The sequence below is a fragment of the Pteropus vampyrus genome, unplaced genomic scaffold (genome assembly GCF_000151845.1).
Source record: "Pteropus vampyrus isolate Shadow unplaced genomic scaffold, Pvam_2.0 Scaffold28, whole genome shotgun sequence".
NCBI classification, from domain to species: Eukaryota; Metazoa; Chordata; class Mammalia; order Chiroptera; family Pteropodidae; genus Pteropus; species Pteropus vampyrus.
The window spans coordinates 9,445,194-9,455,293 of record NW_011888809.1 but is presented as its reverse complement, the minus strand read 5'-3'; the positions used below and the strand labels follow the sequence as shown (position 1 = coordinate 9,455,293).

At 39.2% G+C, this 10,100-nt stretch overlaps 1 pseudogene; it reads right to left on the bottom strand.

The window, feature by feature from the left end:
• Window positions 1-7,502: 7,502 nt before the first annotated feature.
• LOC111737561 lies at window positions 7,503-7,618 on the bottom strand (annotated as a pseudogene).
• Window positions 7,619-10,100: the final 2,482 nt, after the last annotated feature.

Here is a 10,100-nt window from a genome sequence, read left to right as displayed (position 1 = left end):
TATGTATCATCTGCAGAAGTGGTAAGCATCACAGAAAACATCTGCTCCCCTCTTCGCTCTCCAAAATGTCAGCTTCCTAGAGCTGCTGGAAGCATTTAGGGTAGGCTAAACGATTTCGTTCCCCCTTAGGTCCAGTTGGTTTTGCCAGCTCCAATGGTTGTAGCCTGCATTGTGCTGTGTTGATAACACACTGCTTTATGTGATGTAAACGTGCAGGCTCTTTGCAAACTGGTAGTAATGACGAGGCTAAAATGTCACTGAGGTGGGCCTGGGTCCTGGGAGCATATCATATCTGGAGGGCAGTTACTGACCTTCCATTTGTCTGAGCAAATAAGAAAATTGTGACTTTGATTTTTAAATATTTACTCGCCCTCCTTTCAAGACAAAGTACACAAAAAAAAAATATCAGGTGCTCGCTTTTATAGTGTGTTCTGGAATCTCACCTTATTCAAGGCTATTTTCCTTCCTGGACTCCAGCTGTTTAACAGTTTTTCTGCCATCGGAGAATGAAATTTGTATTTAAGATGCTGTCTTCTGTAGGCTCAATGCTGGAGAGTGAATCTACTTAAAATTACCATTGAAAGTCATTTTCCCCCCTCATGGATTTCCCACAATTCTCCTGTTGAGATGGGGCTGGTTTTATTTACCTTCATTTTCAATGCTCTAATAATTTTTAAATGAACTTTCCTCCCTATACACTACAGTACCCAGATGGACCTTATCAATAAGCTGGAAATGCATGTAATAAGGGTTATTAATCAATTGAGTCTGTTGTGATTAGATAATTAATAAAAGGAAAGGTACTTGACAAAAGAGATAGATTTTTAATTTTTAATGCCTTATGAATTAGTGAATAGAATTTTAATGTGCAGTTCAGCTTTCCACTGCTGGATCTGGCACAGAAGAAAAAAAAATAGCAGCTATTCATGCTTTCTGAGGCAGCACAGCAAGCTGGGACAGGCCTGTCCTGGGAATCAGGGCACCTAGGTTTTTCGGCCATGACCTAGAGCAAGTCATCGAACACCGCTGGCTCTCGGTTCACCCACCTACACATCGGAGGCACCGGCAGTGGTTAATATCCTGACGCTCAAATTGTTTGATGTCACAAACTAATAAAATTCTATAACACACCCAAAGAAGGAGGAGGCTGAAATAGGGTTGCCGATATTTCTTTCTCCAAATAGACAAAGAATACTAGCATTTGAATTCCATGGGACAATCAATTTTTTTTTAATTCTTTAAATTTAATAATTGAGCTTATGAAAAACTTACTAGTTGTTGTTTTTTTTTCTCTCATTTATGGAGGATTGATGGAAATGTCCTCATGCATCAGAACCAAAATGTGACATCGTATTTGAGAACCTCTGGGCTAGCATATCTCTAAACACCATTAGCATCCTGAAGTTCTTTAAAATTTCACAATAGGAGGTCTAAAAGATCGTTTATGCCCTAAAAGTCTGTGGAACTTTATAATTTGAGATGCTACAAACCATATATATATATGAGAGTCTTTAAAAAAATAGATTTCCTTCACTGAATGTTTTGTTTACAGAAGGTTGATAACATCAGCTCTCAATGTGAAGGCTGGCTCATATTTTTACCGCTTTCATCCAATGATCAACTCACTGGCGAAGGCATTACAAGTGCTCTGCTACTGTGCCCTGAAGTTTTATTTCTCTTGTGAATATGTGCTTGACACACTATATTCTCTTAAGAGTCTACTTATTTCGGTTTTTATTTTTAATGTGATATTTGTGTGGAAATCCATTTTATTACCCAACTATGAAATTTCATGTATTTTGTACAAAGTCAAACAAAGGAAATTAGAAAGGTTTGTCTTGCATCTCAGTTCCCTGCTCCCATGCTGTCCCCTGTAAATGGGGGTGAAGGGCCCACACACCCTATGGCTTGAGGTGATTGTGAGAGTCACGTGATAGTTACCTGCAATGTGTTTGTAACCTAAAGAGTTTTAAGTTATCTCCACTTGATAAAAATTTCTTAAAATCATAGGTAACTTTTAAAGCATTTAACAAAAACCATGGGTGATACTATGATGATATATTTTATAAATGTTAACTAAACAAGTTTAAAAATAACTTATCAAAGATTTTTAGAAGAAAAGACTGGGTCAATTTTCTTTTATCATTAAATTTGTAGAAAATAAATTTGTCACATAAAACGACCTAAAGATCGGAGTTTATAGAATAATGCAGAATATTTCAAGAACAATTAAGTCAAATGAGTCAAAGAAAAATTGAATATAAATGAAGACCCATTCTAAGAAAATGGGATAGGAAATTCATACTACGTGGATTTGCCGAATTACCGTTCTAGTAATCTGGATATTTCTTAGTGCCTATCTAAAATTAGGATGTCTGAGAAAAATGATGAGAATCTAATAGGGGAGCCTAAATCTGTTCTCATTTTTCTTGGAAACGGTAAGACATAGTACTGTTTATTATTTTCCTTTGAAAAAAATGACATAAGATCACAAAATATTAGTATAGCCGAGATGGGTAAGAAGCTGAGAAACTTGTCCGGTCTGGAAGGTACGTGCACGGTCCACCCTGAGTGACTGGCAATTGCTGACTCAAAACTGGTGGGTGAAGCTTCCTCTGAGCTTCTCAGAAAAGTCAAAAACTTGTTTTTTTTTTTCATTTCTATGGCTGATGTTTTTGATCTTTCTAATGTACCAGGGACTGCACCTGACACAAAGTTTATCCTGACGAAGAGGACACAGCCCCAACCCTCAGTGATACTTACTGTGGAAAGTATCACATATTATCAATAAGCATTGATAATATGTGATACTTTCCACAGTAAGGGAAATATAGCACCCTGAAGGCGCATGTCACAAGCATCTAACCTAATCCAGGCACCAGGGAAGCCTGGTTGGGGGAATTAACTTCAAACCAGAAGTTTGGAAAGTCTCAGCTAAGAAAAGTATCAGCAGTAGAGTGTTCCAAGAGGCAGAGAAAACATGCAAAAGCAGAGAGGATCATGGAATTTCCAATGCTAATCACCATTCAGAATGCCCCAAGCAGGGAATACAACAGAAATTGGGGCCACATAACAAAGGGCTATGCATACCGCATGTATCAGGAATTAAAAACGCTGTTGAGTAGACAAGGTATCTGCTACCGCTACTGCTTCTTTATTCTAGGGGCATAACACAATTCACCTCTGGAACAACTGGTCTTTTTTGTTTAGGAAAACATCGTGATGGACCTATTGCTTGAGAAAGTAGAGAGATAGCGACTATAGCCTCGTGTGGGAAGGGAAGATAAGCAAAGAGAACTGAATTTCTCTCTACAACAGACAAAACTTCCAGTTTCCAGCAGAAGGAGTAGAGGAGGACAAAATATAGACTCGACAGCAAGACGTGACTTTCTCAATTAGAATCTTCTAATTAGAATCTCCTAATTGAGAAAAGGGTAGAGAAATGGGTAATGAGGCCAAATTACTTTTATGACAGTGATAACTAATGTGCATTTAAGTTAGTACTAAGCTCTAATCCCTGTCACCCACCCAACTTCAGTAAATGGCAGTTACAGCCTTGTATTAGAGTTACTTTGGTGGGGGCGGCAGGGAAGGCGGGGGAGAGACAGGAAAGAGCGAGAGAGCGAGTGAGCAAGAGAGAGCGAGCCCTCCAGAATGAAGCCTAATGGGTAGGAAGCATTCAGCAACCTCATGAAGCGAGAAGCAGCGCAACGAGGAATTCAAGAGGAAAAGGGAATCAGATGATCAGAAAAATCCTAAACCTCCCAAGAACTCTCAGAGGTATAAAGAGAAAGGTTTCCTGCAGAATGGCAGTTTAAGCCACTGTTTAGATATGAACAGTGTGATTCCAGAATGTCACATGTCATGGGTCCCCACATGGCAGGCACTCTGGTTTTCCATATTAAAGCTTTTGGAGTAAATAATGCAGGAGATATGAAGTCAGTAAGAGATCCCTAGTAGGTGAGAAACATGACCATTCTAAGGGAACTATCGGTGCAAAGAACCAGGTAGGAACCATTGAAAAAAATGAGTGTAGCAAAACTAGGAACAGGAGGACCTGCCTTCAACTTATTGCAGTAATCCCAATAAAAGATGACATCAGCAAAATCTGTGTGTGTGCATGTGTGACAGCTGGAGAGATGTAAAACAATGGCCAGACGATAGAGCATCTGTAGCCATTGAAGAATCGAGAATGATACCAAGGTCTGTGTTTAGGCAGCCAGTGGATATTGGAGCCATACATGGAAACAGGAAGTAGAGCAGGTTTGGGAGGTACTAAGAAAATTCTATTTTAGGCATGTTGAGATATAATGCCTAGGAGACATTCCAATGAGATATCTATGGTGAGGTGAATACGTAAATCAGAAGGATAGGATGGTATTAAAAATAATGATCTGGGAGTAGAAGTAAAAAAAAATAATAATAATAAATAAAAACAAAAATAAGCCAAGGAAATGTATAAAATTACTCAAGATTACTCAAATAAAATTACTCAAAATAAAATTACTCAAAAGGGTGTGTAGAGGATGAAGAGAAAAAGGTCCAGAAGACATAACTCTGAATTTGAAAAAAAAAAAAAATTTAAAAAGCAAAGAAAGAATAGCTGGAATAAGACACTGAGAAAAGCAGTGAAATGGAAGAAGAGAAGAAGGAAACAAGAACAGTGCAAGGGGCCCGAGACTTCCAGGAGTGAGCCAGGGGCCTCGGCCAAATGCTGCGAAGAGCAAGTAATAAAAGCTATCGGGATTACACATGTGAATTTGATGCCAAGAAAATGACTGATGACTTTACTAAGAAGTTTCTAGTACTAGTTTCTATTAGCCTGATGTCCGAATGCAGACACAGGTGAGAAAGCGAGCTGAGTGACCCTAGAGACCTCTGTGGAGACACTTGGCTTGAGAAGCAGAAGAAAACCATGATGGATGAGGGGAACGGAGGGTGAAGGCAGAAAGGCTTGAGTCTGTCGAAGAGGTGATGAGAAAGCACCAGCAAGGTAACCATAGAAAAGCAGGATGTGACCAGCCCAGCACTTTTTAACTTTTGTCGTGAAGAGCACACAAAGCATACATTAAACAATCACTCAGGCAACCACCACAGTGCCCGCACCTTAGAAACTTTCCATGAGCATCTCTCCTTCACAGTCCTTCCGCCTGCCCACCCCGCCCCCATCCGTCACACCTGTCTTACGCTTGTCTTTGCTCCTTCTCACTTCCTTTGGGTTGCTTTTTTTCATCGCATTCTTTTTTCTTCTTTCTACTGGGCTGGCGGTTTGATACTCCACTGCAATTATTTTAGTGGTTTTCCTAAAAATTGTAATTTGCATGTCTACATTACCAAAGTCAAAAATGAATGACTATTTGTGCCATCCTTTGAAATATTCAAGAACCCTGCTGACCTGTGTGTTATGTAAGGTATGCCTTGTAAGGTGTTACCGTATTCCTTTTTAATATTATAATGTATTATTATACATTTTTCCCATCCTTTTACTTTCAATCTACTCTAGGTTGCTGCACATTAAGTGAGTTTCTTGCAGACAAAATATAATTGGGTCCTATTTTTTATCCACTCTGTCAATCTATCTTTTAATTGGTATATTTAGGCCCTTCACATTTAAAGTAATTATTGATACGTTGGCGTGTAACTGTGTTCTTTTATCATTTGCTTTCTGTTTGTTCTGATTTTCATCTCTGTTTCTCTTTTCATGCCTTCTTGGGGATTGCTTGGATATTATTTTTAATTTCATTTTGATTTACCCACAGTGTTTCTGAATATATCACTTTGAATAAGATTTTTAGTAAGTAGTCTAGGTATTAAAATATATATCCATATTGACATTTTACCACTTCAAATAAAATGCAGAAATCTTAATTCCACATTGGTCCCTTTACTCACCCCACTTAAAAAATATAACTGACAATGATTTTCTCTACATGCGTTATACACCGCATCAGATCATGTTATAATTTTTCCTTCGGTCGAACATTATAAATATTTAAAAACTCATATGCGAAAGGATAACGTAATATATTTATCTCTAGTTTTACATATTCCATCGTTCTTCCTTTTTTCTTTGGGGCAGCCTCCTTCTTCATTGTTTTTCTGTAGAGAACTTCAGTCATTCTTTAAGCATAGTTCTGCTAGCAACAAATTCTCTTCGTTTTTCTTTATCTGAGAATGCTTGCATTTTGCCTTCACTCCTGAAGGATATTTTTGCTGTGTCTAAAATCCAGAATTGATAACTTTTTTTTTCAGTACTTGAAATATTTTATGACACTTCCTTCCGGCTTCCATGGTTCCCGCTCAAGTTTTATGTGTTTCTCTCTAGCCTTTTAACAAACTAATCTCATCTGCATTGATCCTATTCCCAAACACATCACATTCTGAAGTACTGGCGGTTAGGACTTCAACATTTGAATTTGGTGGAGTGGGAGGGAGAGGTAGAATTCAACCTATAATACTTAACCTGTCGGCTCTTTAGAAACAAAGATATTTAAAAAAAAAAATTCAAATGTCTTAACTAAATTTTGTCATTATTTCCAGTGGTATGGGTAGTTTGAATACCATTTTATTGTAAATCTTGATTAGTGTTGGTTCATTCTTTTATGCAATCGTTTATTCATTTAGTCAACAAACTTGACTTCCTACGCTGTGCCAGGCAGAGGTAATAAAAGGACTAATTATATATAATGCCAGCATCTAAGAATTCATAGCCCATTAGGGGTGTGGTGGAGGCATAAATACACATAGCCGTAATGCAAGTTGGAACAAGCTCAGATCCTAAGAGTGGTAAAAGAATGTGCTTTGGTGATTTCTAAGAGGGAGGTTATTTCCATATTAAAATGAATCAAGAAGAACTTTATGGAGAAAGTAGCATTAGATCACATCTAGAATAGGTGGGATTTGAATATCTGCACACGAGAAAAGAGAACTCCTATGCGAAGAAAGAGATTAAAAGGCAAAACGAAATGTTCTCTCTGCACAGGGAACAGAGGTTTGCTTCCCGCATCTCTTCTTTCGTGAATGCTGATGGTGCCACCCAACAAGTTTGAAAAGTTTTGCAGAGCAGAGATAAGGTGTTATGTCATCAGGAAGAATGAGCCAGACTTTAGAATTAATCAGGCCTCAGCCTGAATCCCAGCTCCCACACTTGAGAGCTGTGTGCTCTTGACTTCCCCAAGTCAGTTTCCTTAACAAGTAGGATTCTGATAAATGAATGCAAAGCACTCGGCAGTCTTCCTGTATTTCCTCTCAAGTGACAGCTACAAGTAAGACTACTGTGTATGATGGTGCCATTTATGTGCTTCACAATGTTTCCCGGTCTGTTGGCAAATAGGGGTGCGATCCACCCCGCTTTCCACCTGTCAAGTTTGTGTCCTTGTGGCTCAGGGCTGCATACACCTGGAGGAAGGGATGCCTGCTTCTTCCCAGCAAGGTACTCTCCCTTTGCCTAGCAGTGTATCAATTTGAGGGGTAGGGGAGAGAGCACTTTTTTTTTTTTTTAATGCCTACAGCACCTGGTCTTCCTAGGTGGTCTCCCATCCAAGTACTAACCAGGCCCAACCCTGCTTAGCTTCCGCGATCAGACATCGGGCTTCTCCAGGGTGGCATGGTCCTAGACCATGAACCGTGGCTCCACTGGGGAGCGAACCCAGGACCTTCTGCGTGTAAAGCAGATGTGCTAACCGCTACACTATGAAACCACGCCCGCGCTTTTCTGATTCATATAGAAGATTAAAGACTGGCCGAAGCTCTGGAAATAGGATGGGCATATTGTAAAGCCAAATATGTTACAGTTTCAAACTGACTTCGTAATAAACATTTTCACGAGGAAAAGCCAAGGTACCTCATGACTTTTTCCTAAACGCCTGTGCATTCTGTTCACAATCTATGTTTTATTTTTCCGATTGAGACTATTGCGACATCTTACCTACTATAATTTCTTCTTGGTGCAATTCTAGAATCTGAGACAAAATATAAGAAGCAGAAGACATCTTTAAAAGCAAAATTTGGTGTTCTGCTACTGCACAAAGAGCAATAAACAAGACCAGGAAAAGGTGTGCTCTAACTGCACGGTGCTGACATGCGCAATGTGGAGAAGTATGATCCTTACAGCTGATTAGAGAACTAATTATAATTAGTACTGTTATATGGTTTAGCCAATCTCGATACGGTTAAGAAACTAGATGTTCAAAACTGTCCAGTTACACCTGAAACGTTCCAGTGATGTCATTGAGACGGAAACATTAGTAGAAACATTTACTTAAGTACAGATGTTTCGCCTCCATGAAGCCTTCCTCCCCAACTCTCCAATCTGTTGATCTCTCCCACTTCTGAATCCTCGTGACACTGACACGTTGTGGAGAAGAAAGTTACTTGGACTCCAACCCTGACTGGATACCTACAGGCAGTGCCACGTCGAGAAAGTTATTTAACTTCTCTCGGCATCAATTACATCTTTGATCCAGCTGCTGTGAGGATTAAATGAGATAATGTATGTAAACCACTAAGCAGAAGCGCCTATCATATGGTGATCTCTCAATAATCAGCAGCAATTAATATCATCTGATATTTTTAATATTTTTCCCACCGCACTGTACTTGCTTGCCCATCTGGGGTTATGTTAACCTCCTCTAACCACCTGGAACCCAGGCTATTTTCCCAAGCTATGCCAAAATCATGGTAAGAATCGTGAGTCTCGTGCTACGGATTATCAAACACCTGGGCTGAGGAAAAGCTGCAGAAGCTCATACACAAATATGTCAGCCTCTAGTCGTTCACTTGTCACGGTGTATGTAGCTTACTGTTTTGAATGCATGCTTCCTTAAGTTAAAACATGTATTTCCCATCAAAGAGAAATTAAAAAATAATTAAAGTCTATGGGCAATAATTTTAACTTCTGCAATACGGTCTACTGTGCAGTCTCAATCAGCCACGAAGAATCGGAGACTGTGGCTGATAATGGTTGCCTGCGTACTTTCCTACAGTAACAGACACGTACATGATGAGCTGGAAAAGTGATGAAACAGGCATTGTCGTCGACCCGAAAGTTTACAGCTCTCATTTACCACCTCGCAACAGGACTTAAAGGATGAATATATCTTTCCTTCTGATTTGAAAGCTAATTTATTTTGAATTTATTTGATACAAAATGAAAGCAATTTCAATTTTCATTTCAGACGAGTTTCTTGGAGCTGCAATCTAAAACAATGATGTTTAAGACAAGCCAGTATGGATAGTGGTGAAATGCACTTTCAGAGGCAGCTTTTAGAGGCAGACAGCCCTATGTTAAAATCTTGGGTGTACTATGTACTATTTATATAGAGTGAAAAAGTATAATGACAGCCTGGTAGATGGGTGTTTATGAGGACTAGATAAGGTAATGCATGATTTGTTTAGATGGTGCATGGCATGTTATAAGCATCCAGTAAACAGTAATGATTGTTCTGCCACCAAAATTATAAATTACAGTGAAAGCATTCAGATAAATGTGGCAAAGGCCAGCTTAAACAAGAATATTAACAAAAATAAAATACTGAGACAATTGTTAAAATGTGAGCTCCAGGAGGCAGAGCTATTTGTCTATTTTTTCTCACTGCTTTATCTCCTGAACTAGAACAATCTCTGACACACAGCGAGTGCCTAATATATATTTGCTGAATTCATTAATAATGAGCCCTAGGAAATTACATTCCAACAGAGGACCCCTCAGAACTGGGAAAACATTATGATGCGTACCTCCTTCATCCTCCCAGCATGCTCTCTGCTGAGGAATTGACAAGTTTGGTCATGGTTGGGAGGAAGCAACACCGTAGCTCAGAGCTTTTCAAATGTGAAAAAGAATTTCCTTTACACTACAGACTCTCCTGTTAAAGATCTCTTGTGATTCTCTAGTCACCTAAATGGAAGCTATCTCAGTCCTTTTGGATAGCCAGTGACGTGAGTGCCAAGAGCAAAGGACTCGATACTGGATATTTGGCCTTGGTCTCAAGTTTGCCGTTCAGTAGCTATGTGGCCTGAGGTCCCTGTAATAACCACCCACCAGTGGAGCTTATAAGAAGTCAGAAATCTGTTCAGCAAGAAAGGGAAATAAAGTTATGAAA